Genomic DNA, 21,126 nt, shown 5'->3' with positions numbered 1-21,126 from the left:
TTCAAACCCCTAATTGCAGCCAAGTTGCATTATTCTGGCCATAACTCCAGCCAGTCAAGATATGGCAACTTTGATGCCATCAAGTTTGTGGGGAAGTTGATCCAACAGGTATATTCTCTGTACATTGTCTGTGGTTATATCTAAGTTCTACGGCATATATGAATGTAGTTTAAAGGAAAATGATCAAATTATTCCTAACAACTTGTATACAATTATGTAATAAAACAATATTATTTTAAATTTTATTTTTATTTTGATGTGTTTAAATATAATAAAGAATATTTAAATATTTAAAATTGTCTATAAATTATAAATAAGTTGTTAGCCTATCACTACTACCTGTTATGTAAATATGCTTCCATGATTCTTCTTTTGGTTTTTTTCTTTAATAGAGAAATCGCATGTTTCTTTTTTAGGTGAAAGGACATGCATTCAGTGTGTTGACAAAGGTTGACTTGATGAATAAAGGAATAAATGCTTTGGAAGTAAGAATTCTTGCCTTCCCTTTTCTAAAGGGTTTGGCTTTAAATTCTTGTCACTTAAATTTTGGCTAGAGGCTAGATGAAGTTTCTAATGCATCTCTATCAAATGCAGATGAGGAATTGCTGAAGATGTTTCTCAATCTATTTTAGATGATATTCTACGCTTCAGCGAAAAAGCTTGATGCCCTTAATATGCATGGTTTTCCATGTTATTTTGAAGGTTCTTGAAGGAAGAACTAATCCGCTTCAACACCCTTGGGTTGGAATTGTAAACCGTTCAGATGAGAGCCAATTAAATAGATGAATTTAGATGGCAAACTGAATTCATATGTCTGAACGCATTTAGATCTTAATTCAGGATTGTGGAACTTATTCTTGTGTATTTGTTTGTATGCTTGTTGATATGTTTTCCTTCACATTATGGATAATCACCTTCGACTAGCGAAATTTGAATAGATTACCCGTTTGAAAAAACCATTTGCCTAACAACCAAGAGCAGTTAATTACATAAACGTTCTGTTTGATTTGTTATGTTTATCTATCAAGATGAATTTGGCATATATGATCATATTCTAATTCTAATTTGAGTAACCATGATATATACCTGGTAATATTGGAGTAGAAAGTGCAGATAATATGCTCATGCATGTCAGTATTAAGGGCAGATTGGGCTGCCGGGATAATATAAAAAATAAAATTAAACAAGCTAATTGAAAATGTTATGGAGTTGGATATCAACAAAAACAAGGAGACACTTCACTTCTTCATGTTCTATCAATGTAACAAGTTGAAACGGGCTATGTTGTGTTTGCCTATTATTTAAAATGCGTGTTATAGTTTAAAGTTCTGGTCCATAGTTTAACGGATCGTATTTGTGTTGATCCATATAGTTAAATGCTTATGACTTGACATGACACGAACACGACTCGTTAACACGATTTGCCACCCTTATAATTCTTGTGACGATGACATGACCAATTTCCATGCACTTTTTTATTATTTTGCTCCATGTCTTGGAAATAAATAAACTAAAAGCTTGTTTAAGGCTATTTTCAGTTTATTACTTTTCTACTTTTATTTCTTACTCCTTTTTTAAATTATTTTTATATTTATAGAAATAAGCCAATTTCTATAAAATTATTGTTTGTTGGACAAAAGAAATTAATGCAAATTTCTGAAAAAATAATCAATTAAATGTGAAAAATGAAAGACACAAATGATTTTTTACAAATCAGTGAAGCCCAGTAAGATTTTACATTTAAATATGCGCGTTATGTTATTTATAGGTCTAGTGTTTAACACATTATTTATTGTTGGATACATTTATATATAAAAAAAAAAAAAAATCCTTATAGGTTTTATAAAATCAAAAAAATAAAATATAAACTCATAAAATAAGGTTAACAAATTCTAGAACACATAAATATTAAAAAAATAAAGAAATTTATAAAAAATTTACCAAAACACTTTTAAAAAATGAAATACTAAAAAAATTAATGTTAAATTAGAAACAAAAAACTCAGTTTTTTTTCTTAAAGAAAGGATGCCATCCACGTGTGTGGCCACCAAGGTCACCAGTGCTTGCCATTGTCGGCCACATCGCAAGTGGCCCCCATAGCGCCCAGAGGGCCAACCATCCTCTTGGTGCCTGGTGGTCACATGAGTTAGAGCCACACATGAGCCCCGCGAACTCAGCTTGAGCGACCTCATCATAAGGCTGCGCAAAAATGTCAAAATCCGAGTTCGACTTTGACTCTATTCCGTTCGGGCTCGGATAAGTCAGAATGATAGTTTTTTTCTCTCAAAACATTGGAGTCTCTTATTTCGATATTGTATATATTTTTATAAAAATATATATGTATTTTTTATATATTAATTATATAAATTTATATAACGATAAATTATATAATTAATTAATTCAATAATATACTAATATGAATAAATTATTATAAAATAATATACTTATGCTATAATATAAATAGACTAAATTAACTAATAATAGTTTAGTATATGTAAACATCATACTATTACTACCATGTAACACTAATGTATGTATAATAACATGTAATACTAATATATAAAAAATAATTTATAATAACATTTAATACTAATGTGTTATGCATAAACACAAATTTATAAATTTATAATAACATTTTGAGGGATTAAAAGAGTCCTCAAGATCCATAAGGATGAGGCTTGAAAGGCTTTCCTTGGCTTAATTGGGTCATGGGTCAATTCTATACCAAGCTTGACCCAAAGGCCTTAAGCCTTCCTCATATTTGGGCCAAAGTTATCCTACCAGGTCTTAGATTCCTAAGAGACTTGGTTAAAAGCTTATAAGGATTGATCCATAAATGTCCTAAGATTCTAAAGACCTTAATAGGATTATTAATGAGCTTGGTTATTTAATCCTTCATGCTTAATAAGTTGGGCCTAATACCTTCACTCTTACTAAGTTAAGTTCAATGACCTTATGTTCTTTTCATTGAGCTTATTTTCTAATGTCCTTTAAGAAAGATTTAAAACTTTATATCTCCCAAATTGGGCCGAAGGTCTTTTTAACATCTTAATCTTAGCCCTAAAATATTATTCTCTCCTAAACCTTTATACCCAAAAAGCTTAGGCTCTTAGTAAACCACTCTTTGGGCCTTCTCCAATTTCATCAAATATTTAACCTAAATTTCTTAGTCCATTAATGTGGCAACCATCCAATATGTCATGTATCATTCTCTTATGGGTCTCTTGGCTTCTTATTCTCAAAATTAATAAAACACCAAAAATTTTCCAAAATAATATTACTAACGAATCAATTTCCAAAATTTTCATTTTTCCACAACAATCAATATTGTACTAAAATCTTTTAATAATTCTACTAAACCCAAAGTATACAGTTCTCTTGCCAACTCAAATATCTAAAATTGTTTTTATTCTCAAATAACTCAACTCCTAATTAATTAGGATTAAACCTATTAAGGTCAAGGCCTAAGGAACTTTTTAGGCGGGATGTTACATCATCCATTATTATTTTTGTAATAAAATATCACAAGTGATTTTTTAGAATGTCGTCTTTCATTCTAATATTTAAGCTAGTTTATTTAGTTTCATGTAAATTCTAGATATATTCATATCACATTAAGCATATAATAGATACCTTAAATAAGTTTTTTCTTGCTTAATAAGTCTAGAGGATAAAACCTCTCAACTATTTTCCATATAGATCACCAACTTTAAATGATTTTGCTAATATTTTCAATTTAGATTCCATATTAAGAAGCCTAATATTGTATAATAAAAAGTTTTGGAATCCATATTAATAAGTTTATTATTTCTCCTAAACTTAGTTTTGATTTAATTTTGATGAGACCACACTCTTGGAAATAAATAATATATAGAAATTATAAAAAATTCTGGGACTATAGAAAAAAAAAATTGGAGAGACATTTCAAAGTAGATTGGAATTTTATAAAATTTTGCAGAGCATATGGGGATTAAAATTTTTTTGGAGAGGCCATTTTCTATATTTATAAAGTTATGGTTGAAAACTAGGGTATATTTTTATTTTTCAAAAAATTTTGGGAATGTAGGTCCGTTACTGCTTGCTAGAGAGAGAAGCAGCGTGCGAGTGAGATTAGTTCAAGCACGGCTTAGTGTTCGAAAGGTCGGTGAGTGTTCGAACGCCCGTTCGAATTATCAGGTTAATGTTTAAACGAGTGTTTGAACACTTCTCGGCAAGCATGTCTAAACCTTGACGTGACAATTTAGAGTACATTATATAGTTTTATTATTTTTTATTAGACTGTTTTGATATATTTGGTTTTGTATGTCTATTGAGTTGTTTGTAATGCATAGTTAAATATGTATATTGTTTAATGGATGTTGAGATGTAATGCATGTTGTAGATTTATTACTTTTGATTAAATGAATGTTGGATTTAATGTATGTTGTTTCAAGAATACATGTTGTGGATTGATTACTTAAGATTTAATGTATGTTGGGGATTAATCGATTTATTACTTGAATTTTTAACTTGTAGATTTACTACTTTGTATTTAATGCATGTTGGGATTAAATAATGGATGTTGGAATTAGCAAACATGTTGGGCATTATAGTATATAGTGATTTTGTATATTGGCCACTTGAGATTTATTTATATTATTTGTTAGAATAATTAAGTGTGTAAAGAACAAAGTTTCCACATAAAATTAAAGTTAAAAAAAAAAAAAAAAAAAAAAAAAAAAAAAAAAAAAAAAAGAACACTAGCTATAATTAGTCAACCAATTAAAATACTAGTTATATCTAGCATGATTAGAATAAAATCACAAGAATACAAATGTGGATGCCATGATAAAAACAAAAACTAGAAAATAATATTTTAATGATTATAATTAGAATAATAGTTATAATTAATAAGATAAAAAAATACTAGTTATAATTAGTCAAGGAAATATAAATGTCATCAAATTATAATCAGAATAAAATCAAAATAATAACAGTGTTACTCCATTTAAAAAAAAAAAAACACCACTGGTATTTTGGAAGTTATAACTAGAATATTTGCTAGTTATAATTAGTTAACCAAATAAATATTAGTTATAATTAATCAATGAAGTAACAACTAGTTATAAAAATTAGAATTAGTAAGCTAATCAAAAGGATACAATTGTTAGTCCGTGAAAAAAAAAAAAAAACCTCTAAAGTATTGTTTTGATCAATATTATTAGATTAATAGTTATAATTAGTTAATAACATCAACACTCATGTTTTAATTAATCAAGCAAATAGAATACTAGTTTTTATTGGGTAATTAGAATAAGATAAAAACAATATAAATATTCACTACAAGAAATTTTACTTTTATGGACGAAATTCGTTAATTAATTTCGTCCCTAAAAGTAATTATTGGAGATGACTCACAACTTGGCTAAGTTTCCAAATTCATTCGAACGGATAAAAATCCATTTGAACTAGATATTTTGTGACGAATAAAATCGTTTCAAAAATGCAAAACCGTTCGAATATAACAAAATAGATTCGAACATGAAATTAATGTTCGTTCAAATAGTATATATAATCTATTCGAATAATAATCTTGATAGGAAATTAATTTAATTTTCTTGGGGAAAGTTCATAACCGTTCGAACTTACATTTATTTGTTTGAACGGAAGAGATTTGGTGGAAAAATATGGCAGCAAGGTTGCTGGACCATTCGAACAAAAAAAATATCATTCAAATAAGTTCGAACACCATATTTATTCATTCGAGCGACTAATTTGGTTAGCAATTATATAAAAATTGTTTATCATCATTAATTTGTGTATATATGTTTTCCAGTAAAGTAATAAATATTTTTTCCATTAATTTGTTATCATTTTCAAAATATAAAAAATGTGTATATATTATATATTATTATTTACGATGAGTTAAAATATTTATAAATTTATAAATTAATCTTATATAATTAATTTCAAAATTTTATAGTGATTTCTTTTTGGTTAAATTTATATAAATATAACTTTAAAGATAGGTTTCACACTTTTTATATTATCATGAACGGTAAGTAAAATGAGAAAAGTAAACAAAGTAGCAAACACTAAAATTAAAAATCATATATTAACATCACAAATATCTAATGTTCAACAACTATATAAAAAAGTAAAATAATAACTAAAACGATCTATTTGCTAAGTAGATCAAAATCTTCTTGGAACATTTTAATGCATCCATCCAAATCCTTAAACTTCTCCATGATAGGCTCAATGAGCTCAACAAACAGAGCTCGTACCTGATCCAAAGTAGCCCCAGCAGGCTGTCTCTCAACACCAGTAGTACTACTAGAAGCTGGATCGATCGGCGTGCCACTAGGTTGTTCTGTTGTAGTCTTCCGCAAGTGCCCCTTGCTCTTCCTGAATATGATCTTGTTAAGGGGCACCATCTGTGATTACCTCCGCTCAGTCCCAGACACTGTAACCCTCAATCGGAGTAAGAGGTTAGAGATCAACAATACAAATCGTAGACTACCTCTATTAGAATAGTATGACTCCGATCGAATGCGGAGAAAGAAATATAATGCCAGATCAATCGGCTCCCCTTGTGCTATCCGCAATAAAAATATGGCTTGCTCGATCTCGAAATCAGTCTTGCATTTTTTCGAATTGATGTTATACTCAACAATCAAATTAAGCATTCTAAAAAATGCTATACAGTCGGCCTGTCGGATCACCTTGCTCCCATCATATGGAGGAGCCAAAGGGTCTTGGACTAGATAACGGACCTAATCGCCTGTGAGATCATCATCAGGTAGATCATCGTCCTCACTATCATCCAAACTCGCATTTGGCTTTACATTTGGCCCTAGCGATGAGGAAGCGGCCAATGTGTCCGAATCAGATGGTGCAATTGGCTAACGTGTAGCTCAGACCATAAGCGTCATGCTCTCCCATGGCATAGTAAAACTCACCAACCATCTCCTAATATGTTGTCCTCCTCTGTTGACAAATCAGTGTCCATCCCCGGTTGGTGAAGATAGACTGTATGCTCCATCCCTCCTATGCAAGATCGCAGTAGTCATCTAGAATGATCTCCCACTCAACATGTATATGCCTTGTCTCTTGAGCATGAGCTACTCCACTACTTTGGCCGGTCTAATCTCTCCCACATTTTCTTCTGCTGGTTGCCATTAATATATTGTTTAACCACAAGAAAAGTATGAATATAATTAAAATAATTGTATAATTATATTATTGAAGAATTATACTATATTAAACTGAATTGAAATAATTCGTTCAAACTAACCATCTGTAATGTAACTTCATAGTTTGAACTGGAATGTTCTGTTCATTCGAATAGGAAATTTGTGTTCATTTGAACGAATTTAATTTGTTCGAACAGAAATATATTTGTTTGGCAACTAAGTGTTCAAACGGATTAGGGTTCATTCGAACGGGAACATGCCAAACAACCATGACTGAGTTGACTCAGCCCCTAATGGAAAAACCCAATCTAATGAGGATCCTTGGTTTTAATTGGTAGAAATGATTAAGGAGTGAACCTCCATCATTTCTACTGATTATTTAGGTGTTAGTTGGCCGGAAAACTCAAAATTATGGGATCATAGTCGAAGGAAGTTATGAGAATGATAACATTGACTTCTACGAAATTGTGAAAGATATCATAGCGTTAAAGTACGTGGGAGAATATATGGTCTGGTCGTTTAAATGTAATTGATGGGATGTCTCAAATCCTAGGTTGGAAGTGTGTAATGATGAATATTTTGTGACTGTCAATACATCTTGCACATGGTATGAGGACGATAATTTCGTTCTCGCTTGCCAAACGAATAAAGTTTTTTATTTAGATGATCTGGAGTAAGGGAACCCATGGCGAGTAGTGGAGAAGTTTGCACCCAGAAACGTATATGATTAGATTCTAGAGGCATATGAACCACATAAAGAAATTGATAGTCCAGCAAATGAAGAAACATATCAAGAAAACGAATCAGACATCAATCTATTTGTTGATCTAAGCCAATATGACATGGTCCCATTGCGTAGAGAAGATGTTCAACCAAATTAATTGAGAATGAAATATCGAAAGAAGATGAATCAACTGAAGTGTCTAGTGAACATGAGGGTGACTAGTCTAGCAAAACAGATAGTGAATGAATTTCAAACAGATATTTTTGTAAGTATCATTCTTATAAATATCCGTAACGTTTGTTTGAATAATAATTTGTTACAATTTCAAATAGATATGCCTCCTAAACGCAAAACAACACGTGCACCATCATCATCCATTACCGACTCCCCGTGTGGTTAACCTGCAATCAATAGTGGGTCAACATCACCAAACCCAGAACAATGAATTTTATCAAATTAAATACCACATTTAATGCTTAATTTAAGTAATATATATAAATAAAATAATTTAATTAAAATATATGCTTTAATTACTGTATATATAGCTGTTGTAAGCCAAAGTCGAGGTAGAGGCAATATGAGAGGTGTCACATAGAGAAAGTAAAGAAAAATGATAAAATTAAAGTTAATATTCCTGATAATCACACCGATGGCTCCTAAGATTTGGCAGCGTGGCTTGCTTCTTATGTGGTACGTTTACTTGCACGTATGCATCGATGACTACATCCTCTTAGGCCAAAGTTTCCTAAGATGTGAAAGACCACATCAAAAATTGTTTCCTGGTAATAAGCTACATCCCAAAAAACTAAGTATAACATGTTAATTTAAAGTTACTTTGTATTTATACTAATTATTTATAATTTTTGAAAGGACGAGTTTGAGCTTGATTTTGGTTGACGAGAGGATCGATTAACGATTGAAGAACTAATGTTGAATGCATTATGGAGGTACAAAGGTCAATGTCATGCACAATATCAAAAGTTCAGTACTACAACAGAGGCGTGCCAAAATCTATTCCAAACAATGCCACCAAATGAATGGGAGAAGGTTTATAATATGTTTGAAAATCTTACTTATCAGGTAATTTCACTGCTATCTTTTTTTAATAGTATATGATAGATGTATTAAACATATAGACATAATATTGTTTTAGCAACGAAGTACTGTGAACAAAACAAATAGATCAAATTTAACGATACACCATCATGCGGGTTCTTGATCTTTTCATCGTTTGTCTAAAAGAATAGTAAGTTATTCTAGTCCCCATTAAATATTAACATATAATACACTTTTTTTATTCAAGTTCTAATACAGATTTTCCTTTTGTAGGAAGAAAAAAGTCCCGCTGACTATGATTTGACCCAATTGTATGCTAAAACACATAAAAATCGTGATGGTGTATGGACCAGTCCTGAAGCAGAAACAAATTATGTAAGTTTAAATTTCTTTAATTCCATTGTCTAATAATATTTTTGTTACTTATACTAACTTTAATGTTTTTATTTTTATAGGACACGATGATATCTCTTAAGGAAACTGTTGTGGATCTATCTGATGAATCATCTGTCAACGATGTTCAGATCATGTCTCAAGTTCTTAGAACACGTTCTAGATATTGGAGGAGCTTAGGACATTGCGTGAAATCATCCTCAATATCATCATCCTCTTCTCGAGCCAGATCAAATAACGATAAGACTAAGGAATTAGAGGAAGCAACACTTGAGATAGAATGATTGAGGTCCAAGCAAAAAGAGTTGCTGACCCGATTAAATCAAGTAGCGGATTTTGAGGCAAGATTAGAAAAAAAATATGCAGAAGAGACTGGAGACGGAGGCACAAAAAGTGTTTGAACATGTTCAGTCAATGATGTCCCAAAACTCTATGCCACCACCACAATCTTAAAATTTATTTTTTCTTGAATTGCCTTTCTATTATGATGTTCTAAAATATTTGAACAATTGTGATGTATGAATTATAATTTGTGTAATATTAATATGGTATTTTTAATTAAATTATGTTATGTATGATTAATACCGTTCGAACGGTAAATAACCTCCTCGAACGGTAAATTACCATTAAATTTAGCATTTAAATTTCAAACCAATTCTTTAGAAAAACGTAAGATTCATTGTGAAAAGTCTATTTTTTTTTAATATGAGTTTTTTTTTCAAAAATCTTGCACGAAAGTTATACATCTTATACTTATATTGGAAGGATATAGTTTTCCCACCAGACCTGATGGGCCTGTGTTCACAGCCCAAGGGCCAAACCCAGAAATTGGGCCTAGGTGAACATGACACGAAGTACAAGTCTCATCACACTGCATGTGATAGGACTTTGCTGGGTAACTAGAAGGGTATAGTATTCCCACTAGACCCAATGGGCCAGTTAGACAGCCCAAGGGCCAAGTCGAGGAAACTGGGCCTCAGGTGAACACATTGCACGAGCTATAAACCGCAGCCACAACCTCTACGGCAGACAGGGTAAGAATCCAACAATGGCTAAGAGAATGCAACAACTACTCATAGATCAGATAAAATACAAGTAGCGAGAGGGAAATTCAAATAATGGGCTAACCTCATTTCAAATAAAGGAAAAGGTAGTTACAAGGCCCCGAAGGGACCATTCGCGACTCTATATATGTCTATACTATCACTCTAGGAGGTACGCAAATATTGCTTTTTATTCTACAGACAATATCAGGTAATTCCCTTAACTTAAGAATCGGAGGTGTTTCTACAACTTTGAGCCCTTTCCTTCCTTTCTTGTTGTAGGTCGCGGGTGACCAGAAGTACGAAACACGTCTATAACATAAATAAATCATTTTTCATGATTTTATTTATTAAAGAAGGTGCGCTTAAGCATGCATCGGTAGTTACTAGATCCTTATGTGTTAATTAAGTCTCCTTCTAAAGAAACAATAACAGAAATATGAGCCCAAGCGTTTTGCAGTTTTCTTTAATTTTTACATCTTGTTTTTATTTTTTGTGTTTTTAGAATAATGTTTTGTGATTTTTTACGATTGTCACTCAATTATTAGTCCTGGTGCGGTGAATGTAACGAATTGTCTAATGTCTTATAACAAAATGATTAAAATAATCATAGTTGAAAGGGCAAGGATTGAAAATCGAAAAAAATCCAAAATTAAAGAGGCAGAACACAGACACTATTTTAATAATTAACTATAAATTAAAGAGTATTGTTACATTTATAAAAGAATTACATAAAAATAATCACACAAATTGACGTGGCTTCATCTGATCTGTTAGATCTACTTTACAATAAAAGTAACTTACTTTATAATCTAACAAATCACATCAAGCCACGTCAATTTGTAGGATTATTTTTGTGTAATCTCTTGCTAGAGTATTTCCCTAATTTAAATGATATTCATAATATTTAAAAAAAAAAAAAAAGTTATTCGTAGTTCGTTCAACAAAGCCCTTTAACCTCGTTCAAAGAAATAGGAGGAAGTAAATGGTTCAAGGAATTTGTGACGTATACGAGTGGAACGGGACTTCTATATGCTATGCTTAATAGCTTATTGCTTGGACAGACAGACAGTACGTCAGCTAGAAACAGTGGGAAACTAAAATGACGAGAAAGGAGACGGCATAGACAAAGCAGCTGGTAATTTTGAAATACAAAGGAAATGGGGAGGCTATGGCCAGGCAGAAGGCCGTGACCGTGAAAAACATGCCGACTCTCTTGAGCACTTGGGCTGTCACTCCCAATTTGGAACTAATGAAGTCACTAACAAAGAAAGAAGAAAAGGCCAATAGGATTGCTAGAGAGAATACGTGGATGGCTGTGGGGAGTCGAGAATATTGGACTTGAATGGACACTAGTGCTATGCCTACTGCAGATGCCAAGCAAAAAGAAACCATAATCGTAGCCTAGTCCACGCCGCCCTGCCTTGCTTCCAACCCAGCCCTTTGAGCTGCTGCGGCTGGGTCTAAATCATCCCCAGTCGTCGACGTTGGTGATGGGCGTTGAAGTTGTGCCGAAACCTGCCTGAAAATTTGGAGCAAGGGCGTTATAATTGGTTCAAAGAACGCCACCAAACGATGCCCTAAATTCATTATTTTCCGGTGAGAGAAGGGATGGGAAAGCAAGGTAGTACCAATATTATTACTAGCGGTTAATTGATCATTAAATGTTATAAGCATATATATGGGGATTGTTAAGTTGTAACCAAGAAGCAGCAGAATAAAGAAAAAGGCTTGTCAGATTCAAAACGTACTAATAACTTTCGCCCACCCATTTCGATTGACGAAAGTAGTCTCTCCATTCTGATGGAGACTCTCCATCAAATAGATACCTGATGGAGACTCTGCATCTCTCCATCAGAATGTGGGAATCTCTCCATCAGAATGAGGGAGTCAATTGTCTCCTCCATCTTTCCGCTTACCTCTTTTGAAAGGAAAAATGGAGACAATTGTCTCCTCCATCTTTTCCTCAAATGACGAAAGTTCATGTAAGCCATGGACAATGTCTAAACCAAATACTTCATGTGCAAACGTATTTATTCACTGGGAAATATGACTTTATGTTCTAGAGATCAAACAATCATTAATACCTAGTGTGCTCTATATATATGGTAATCTTCCTTTGTCCAACGTTTATCTTCAAGGCTTCATTTTAAATATTAGAGATAGGGGGTGCAGTTGTCAAGCATCATGATCTCCTTGTGTAGAGAAGAGAGAGATTGTACAGTGCATGTATAAAACTGCATCCATAACTAAGAGCCTTCACCGAAATTTTATTTTGTTTATTTCTTTCTAAGCAATGGAACAATGCCAAGGAAAGTGCACAATAATCGGCCATCTCGTTGTGATCAGCAAGCAATTCTAAAGCCCTTCGTTTGGGGATTGCGTGAGAGAATTAGAACGGTTCGGGAGGGTGTGCCTTCCACAAAATTTCCCTTCGTTTTTCTCGTGTTGAAGTCGATTTTTTGTCTTTCTTTTTTTTAATTAATATTTTGGCTGACGTGGTCAGTCGATTCCCCGAGTTTTCCATCCCGGTTGCTTGTAGCAAAGCTGTTCATTTAAATTGCAATACTGCTACAGAAAACCATCTATAGCAACCGCTGCGTAACCGGCTGACGTGGCACTGTCAATCGATTTATTTAATTAAAAAAAAAATCGAAGACGGACAGAAAAAGGAGGGAACTTTTACATTTCAGAACCAAAAGCAAAACAAAATCTAGCAAAAAGGCAAAACCGTGGAGGAAGAAGAAGATATTGAGCTTCGAGGTAGTCAATTTTTTGGTCTAGAAGAACCATAGATCTCCTCGTTCGTGTTCGCGTGAACAGCTGTGAGCATCTCTTCCATCTCTGTTCTTCAGCTTCGTGTCTCTTCCATCTCTGTTCTTTGCTAGCTTCAAGTAAGACATCCCACGTCGTCTGCTTCCTATCTTCGTGGCTTCCTTTCTTCGTATGTGGTGTTTTTGTTGGCATTTTGGTTGCTAGAAACATCTATAAGCATTTTTAGTTGTTAAAGAGGAAGGCTCCAAAGCCACAGTGTTCGTCGAGGTCGGCCAAAAAGTGTAGAAAGTAGGAAATAATTTACTGCACTGGTTATTTCCATTAATTTTGCCACATGGTTCGCATTTTATAGATGTTAGTTTTTCATTTTGCCACTTGTTGCGTAGATAATGTGGTAGTGCAAAGGGTTTGTTTTTGTTGGCTTCTTCGTTGGCATTTTGTGTTTTTGTTTTTTTCTTGCCACAGGGTTGGCATTCTGTTTTCCTTGGATTAATGGCACATTCCCATGTTTAACTACATGAATACATCTCATATTAAAAAAATAGAAGACAATTCTTTACAAACATAATGTGAACAAAAGGGTCTGTTACGATTCAATGAGTACGTGGTCATTGGTTCAGTGAATAGTTTGGATTGGTGTAGAGTACCTCCTGCAAGAGCAAGAAGACATTTAGATAAAAAATTAAGTCAAGAAATATTATGTGAGATAAATCAATTGAAGTGGACATGCGGAAGAAAATAGTACTGTATTTTTTTTTATTCCATAGTCAATTTTTTGCAAAATAATCTCATATTAGGTTCTAAATTTCTAGTAATAAAGGTGAGTGATAGCATTAGTGAGATGATTTTGGGGTTTAGAGACTAGGTTGTTCAAACAAAACAATTTCATTGTTAAATTTTTAAGAGATTTTCAAATGAAATAGTCCATTCTTCAATTGTTTTTAAACAAATCAATTTCTTTTGCTAATAAATTTAATTCATTGCACATGCTAATTGTTAATGTAATTTTTTTGTTAACTTGTTTGGATCATTTACACTGATGCCTCTAACCATTGTTTTCACAAGGATGATCAACTTAATTTGGTGATTTTCTTCTTGTTCTTGCAGGAGGTATAGTTTTCCTTGGGATTGTTAGCATGGAAAAAGGAGAAGACCACTCAGTTGGGCTAACACCAAGTAGCTCAAATCCTCCAAGCGCGGTATGTGATATTATCATAAAGATATGTTAGAATGTGTTGAGTTGATGTTTCGTGGTTGCAACTCTCATTATTATTTTTTACGTTAGGACATCCCAACAACTGCTCCAAACCTTTCAAATTATACGCACGTTTGGCATGGACCAATGCCTGCATGGTCACCGGTGTTTATGCCATATCCAGATGACAACCAATATCCAATCAACATTCAGGTGGTGATGCAACTTTGTTAGTATTTTTTTTAATAAGTATGTTTTTTCAGAAAGTTTAATTGCGTTAAGTTTTGTGATTTATGCAGAATGTTGGTTACAAATTTCAATATGGGATGGGACCTCCTACTCCTCTCATCACCACCAGCTCCGCAACAAGTTCAAGAGTTTGTATAGAGGATCCACCCAATTGCTCTGAAACTGAAAAACCCGATACATCCTCTAGACTTGATGAGGAGAGTAAAGAGGATATACCAGATTCACGGGATACTGAGGAGGGTAGTGCCGGGACACCTGAGTGTGACCAAATGGATGGTGGTGATACGATTGAGGAGCCAAAGTCAGGGATGTAATTTAATTATTTTGAAGAGTTATTGACCTATTATAAACAATATGGTAAGAAATGCGGGTTTGGGGTGATGATAAAAAGGAGTGAAAAGGCTGAGGATGGGACTATTAGATATGTCACCCTAGCTTGTGCCTGCGGTGGGAAAGCCCAAAATAGAACGTTGAATATCGTCAAACCACATCCGACAGGAAAGACGGAATGTAAGGCAAAGATTAATGCCTTAAAAGTTGAGGGAAATGTGCGGTTGACAACATGCCATAATATCGATAATCACGACCTCAGTCCACAGAAATCCCGTTTCTTTCGTTGTAATAGAGAAGTTAGTGAGACCGTAAAAAGAGTTTTAGATACAAATGACCTGGCTGGGATTCTAATGAATAAGAGCTTTGGTAGTCTTGTTGTTGGAGCAGATGGATTCGAGAACCTCCCGTTTTTAGAAAATGATTGTCGTAATTATATGGACAAGGCAATACATCTGAGGCTTGGGAAAGGTGGCGCTGGAGCGCTTCGAAATTATTTTTTAAGGATGCAGTACAAAAATCTCGGGTTCTTTGTATTGGTGGACTTAGATGATGAAGGGAGGTTGAATAATGTCTTCTAGGCAGACCCCCGTAGTAGGGCAGCATATCAGTATTTCGGTGATGTGGTCACATTTGACACCACGTATCTGACCAATAGATATGGTATGCCCTTCGCACCATTTGTTGGTGTAAACTACCACGGCCAGTCAATTTTGTTGGGAGCAGGATTGATATCCAGTGAGGATACCGAGACATTTGTGTGGTTATTCTAAACATGGTTGAAATGTATGAACGGTATATCTCCGAGAGCCATAATCACAGATCAGGACAGAGCAATGAAAAATACGATTGCCATTGTATTCCCAGAAAGTCGACATCGATTTTGTTTGTGGCATATACTGAAGAAAGTCCCCGAAAAGCTTGGCTCCCATAGTTCGTACAAAAGTGGCATGAAAACTGCTTTGATGAAATGTGTGTATGACACTCCAAGTGTTGAAGAGTTTGAAAACTGTTGGGAGCAGCTAATCACCACGTACAACTTGCATGAAAATGCCTAGCTACAAAGTTTATATGATGAGCATGAGCATTGGGTACCGGCATTCTTGAGGGACGTATTTTGGGTTGGAATGAGTACTACGCAGTGGATCGAGAGCATGAATGCATTTTTTTATGGTTACGTTCATGCTAAGACAAATTTGAAAGAATTTGTCGACCAGTTTGACAACGCATTGAAAACGAAAATTGAGAATGAAACTGCCGCAGACTTCCACTCATTTAGTGTCTCAATTCCCTGAATATCTAGATCGTCAATTGAAAAGAGATTTCAAGATCTATACACAGATGCTAAATTCAGGGAAGTTCAACAACAAATTATCGGCATTATTAATGTGGATCCAAAGTTACTTAAGCATGATGATACATTAAAGACCTATCATGTAGAGGATGAAGTTCTAGTGGAAGAGTTCACTAAGCCGGTTACACACTATGTAGACTTTAGTGAAGAAGATACAACTGCAAAGTGTTCATGTGGGTTGTTTCAGATGATGGGGATATTGTGTAGGCATATTTTGGCAGTATTCAAATGTAACGGGATTAAGTCTGTGCTAGAAACATACATTTTAGATCGATGGAGGAAGGACATCAAAAGGAGGTACACGTTAATCCATAGCAGCTATGACGTAGGGGATCAACGGGCAGATGCTAACAGATATGCAAGTCTGTTGAATATCTGTTATCAGATAATTATTCATGCTGCGGGTTCGTTACAACATATTGAGGATGCAACTAGAAAATTGAATACAATGATTGACTTATATCGTGCCAATCAAGAACTCCTATCGAGTCCCATAACTCGGGCGAATGTTAGTTGTGCGGCAAATGATACAACTATAGCTGGTAGTTCAAAGCAAGTACTCAGCCTGAATGTTGTAAGAGGGAAAGACAGACCTCCATCTCTAAGGAGAGCATTGAGGATGGAGAAAGACATGCGGAAAGTTAAAGCAAAGATGAAGAGAGCAGCAGTGAAAGGGAAACGCAAACATGTGCATAGTTTAAATATTAACGGATTATTTGTGTAAATATGATAAAAATGCTAAACATTATTTGTGTATTGTTCATTAGCGAGATGGAGGAGAACCAACAGTTGTGGACACTTGCAGAAAGTTATTTGGCCATTCGAAGATGGATACTCCTAATGTTGAACAAGTCCAGACCCGAAATATGGTGATTGGTAGTTAAGAAAGTGTAAGTGGATCTCTTGTATTGTCGATATTTTAATAGTATTAGTTCAAAGCAAACTAAGTTGGTGTTAACTATTTACAGATGCAATTTGGGTTAGATGGATCCCAACCCAAAGAATTTGGGTTGAGTGAATCACAACCACCGCAATGATTTGATTCATTGAGTACGTTATTAATAATACTGACATTTAATGTTGTTACAATTGATATTTTTAGTTGTCATTTTGGAAACTGAAGTGATTTATGTTGTATGTTTTGCAGGGCTTAGAAGTCTTGTTGGTAGTTGTGTATATGGATCCAACTTTTGCTATTTTGTTAATTGGGAAGCCATTTGTTGATATTTTTATGTATTGGGACATTTGTTGGTATGTGTGTATTGGCAATCAAGTGAACTGTTGGTATTGGAAGAATTTGTTGGTATGTGTGTATTGTGTAGTGGCAGGTGTAGTGCTGGCAAAAGTTTGTAAAAAGTAATGTTGGCTTGGCGATGTGGTTCATGAAGTTCCAGTACTTCTATGCTCAATTTGAGAATTTTATGTTGTCTGTGTAATTCTTGCTATTTTGTGTAATAAAGTTTTGTGTTTGGCATTTTGTGTCATTATTTTTTACAAAAATGCTCAATGCTCAAAGTGACATAAACTTTGCAAGCATCTTAGAAAATGCTTTACAAACTGCATCCATACAAAACTGTGCATAACAGTTTCTAAAATTGCTCAAAATCCACTACAAACTACAACTAAATGATTTACAAACTGCATCCCTACAAACTGTGCATAACAGTTTCTAAAACTGCTCAATATCCATTACAAACTGCAACTAAATGCTTTACAAACTGCATCCATACAAACTGTGCATAACAGTTTCGAAAACTGCTCAATATCCACTACAAACTACAACTAAATGATTTACAAACTGCATCCATACAAACTGTGCATAACATTTTCTACAAATGGTTACAAAACTACTACAAACTGTAACAAACTGCTTTACAAACCAAATCCATACAAACTGTGCATAACAATTTCTAAAACTGCTCAATATCCATTACAAACTGCGACCCAAACTGCTTTACAAACTGCATCCATACAAACTGTGCATGAATAGTTTTAAAAACTGCTCAAAATCCATTACAAAACTGCAACTGCCTGCTCAATATCCATACAAAATTGCAACAAACTGCTTTACTTACAAAATCCATACACACTGTACATAGTAGTTTTCAAAACTACTCAATATCCATACAAACTGCTCATACATTAACCTAACCATATTGTTTACAAACTGCTTATACATGACATCACTGTTTTACAGTTTTACAAACTATACGTTCTGGCAGTTTTACAATCTGTTCAATATCCATACATCAACTACATCAACTACATAGTCCAATACAAAACCAAAACTCCAATACTACCAAGCAACAACCAACATGCAACTAGAAAGGCAAAAGCCCAATACAACCGAAGTAGTTGGCGTGAACGCCTTATTTCAGCTTCTTGTTCTCGAAGCACTAACTCGTTCTTCATAACATCAATCTCCCTCTTGTGGACATCATCGAGTATCTGATCGAGCTCTGTCCTTCCTTAGCAAGTCATTGGTTCTTCCTCGAAGTTGGAGCTCATTGTCCTCATTACTATCTGCCCACTTGAAAAACCTGCAATATGGTAATCCCTGATGATTTTAAACATATATAACAAATGTTAGATATTTTAATATTATTCATTACTTGAACTGCAAATTTTTTATGTAGAAATGAGTTACCTTAGTATTGTACTTTGGACACCCTAAGAAGGGTCGTCCTGGATTCTTTGCAGTAGTTGAAAGTTTCAGTGTGGCTGACTCCTCACAAAAACAAAATGGTATACCCAACGCACGTTTAGCAAAGGATGAAGAAGATATTGATGATGACATCCTAACATGTAGCAAAATAACAATCAGGTCAAATTGGAGAGACGGAACATACAAAGCAGCTTTTGTAGGAAACAAAAAATTATTAAGATTTTTATGATAATTGGTGTTAACAAAATAAGTACAACACTATATCATCCCAATTGATGCTAACTGTTCACTACTGTTTTTGTACTCAAGCATAAATAAAAATGTGGATAAGATAGCATAAACAATATTAATGTAGTAGATATAAAAATCTGTCTACTTGGTTGGGATCCCCGAAAATTCAGATATTCAAAGTTTCTTTTCAAGATTATGTGAAAAATGTGGAAGTTCATCAAGAAGATCAAAAGTTAAAAATTACAAGAAATGCTATAATGGGAAAAGGTGACTAAAGGTGCGGTTTAATGCATTCCATATAGATGCTACTACTTTCCATACAAACATTTGGAAAGTAAAACCAAAGCACAGACAAGGAGAATTAAAGCAAGAATTACACAAACATTTTAATAATTACAGTTCAATACAATTTGCTCAAACAACCCACTAAATGTGCAGTTTTATGCATTCCATATAGATGCTACTACTTTCCATACAAACATTTGGAAAGTAAAACCAAAGCACAGACAATGAGAATTAAAGCAAGAATTACACAAACATCTTAATAATTACAGTTCAATACAATTTGCTCAAACATCCCACTAAAGGTGCGGTTTTATGCATTCCATATAGATGCTACTACTTTCCATACAAACATTTGAAAAGTAAAACCAAAGCATAGACAATGAGAATTAAAGCAAGAATTACACAAACATTTTAATAATTACAATTCAATACAATTTGCTCAAACATCCCACTAAAGGTGCGGTTTTATGCATTTCGTATAGATGCTACTACTTTCCATACAAACATTTGGAAAGTAAAACCAAAGCACAGACAAGGAGAATTAAAGCAAGAATTACACAAACATTTTAGGGCTTTATAGTTCAATACAATTTGCTCAAACATCCCACTAAAGGTGCAGTTTTAGCATTCCATATAGATGCCACTACTCTCATACGGAAATGGAATTTATAAATTGGCAACTTAACAAGGAAGATATGGTATGATTTGAATAATTACATCACTAAATAATTAATGCAAGAATTATACATCATAGGCAATGTATTACATGACTAAATGTACAATGTATGATAATTAAAACCAAAGCACAGACAAGGAGAAAACAAACGAGATTTTTGCAGTGAGGAAATGTTGAAACTCGGGCCAGCAATCGATGATTACAGAAAATATTTTGGGGTTAGGGTTAGGGCTAGGGTTCTTGATAACCCAACTAAATTTAGGGCTAGGGTTTTAGGGCTTGATAACCAAACAAATTTAGGGTTAGGGTTAGGGTTAGGGTTTCGGGGCTTGATAACCAAAAAAATTTAGGTTCAGGGTTAGGGTTAGGGTTAGGGTTTCGGGATTTTGTGGGAAGGGGATTTCAGATTTGAGTTTGTGGAAAGGGGATTTCATATTTGGGTGCAGAAGAAGAAAGAAGGGGCTTCGATGGGTTCCTGTGGAAGACGAAGGGGAATGTGGCTTCGTGGAGAAGACGAAGAGAAGACGAACACAGTGACTTCGGGTGTTCTTGGGTCCGTGGGTAGGAGGGTTCGTGGAGAACACGAAGGGGGCTCTGTGGCATCGTGGAGAAGACGAAGGGGGCTCTGCTCTGTGGCAGCTTCGTGGAGGACGATGGGGCTTTGTGGAGGAAGATGGGGATTCGAGGATGTAGAAGAGAAAGAAGAAGACAGAGCGAAGGAAATCTTCATGGGAATGGGGGAAATGGAAAGGGGCCAATCAACCTCTTCTGTCTTCGAGGGAAATGAGCTCCAAACGACGATGTATTGCATTAGATTTCTATTTTCCCTTCTGTCTTCGAGCAAGCTGCGAACGACGACGTTCCAATAATGAATGCCACATCAGACACGATGCCGCGAGGGTGCCGCTAACCGGTTGCAAGTAGCCTTTTTGTTTAAATTGATCTTGCTCGTTCGATTGCATAAAAAGACACATT

At 34.3% G+C, this 21,126-nt stretch overlaps 1 long non-coding RNA gene across 1 annotated transcript; it reads right to left on the bottom strand.

Annotated features, from left to right (window-relative positions):
* Positions 1–18,183: 18,183 nt before the first annotated feature.
* LOC121234134 lies at positions 18,184–19,124 on the bottom strand. Its single transcript, XR_005934313.1, has 3 exons — positions 18,942–19,124; positions 18,407–18,851; positions 18,184–18,255 (listed from the first exon to the last, which is right to left on the bottom strand). It is a non-coding gene; the product is annotated as an uncharacterized LOC121234134 (long non-coding RNA).
* Between the last annotated feature and the right edge of the window lie 2,002 nt (positions 19,125–21,126).

This window comes from Juglans microcarpa x Juglans regia, chromosome 6D (assembly GCF_004785595.1).
Source record: "Juglans microcarpa x Juglans regia isolate MS1-56 chromosome 6D, Jm3101_v1.0, whole genome shotgun sequence".
Taxonomy (NCBI): Eukaryota; Viridiplantae; Streptophyta; class Magnoliopsida; order Fagales; family Juglandaceae; genus Juglans; species Juglans microcarpa x Juglans regia.
The sequence above is the reverse complement of the archived record's forward strand: the minus strand, read 5'-3'. Positions and strand labels throughout refer to the sequence as shown.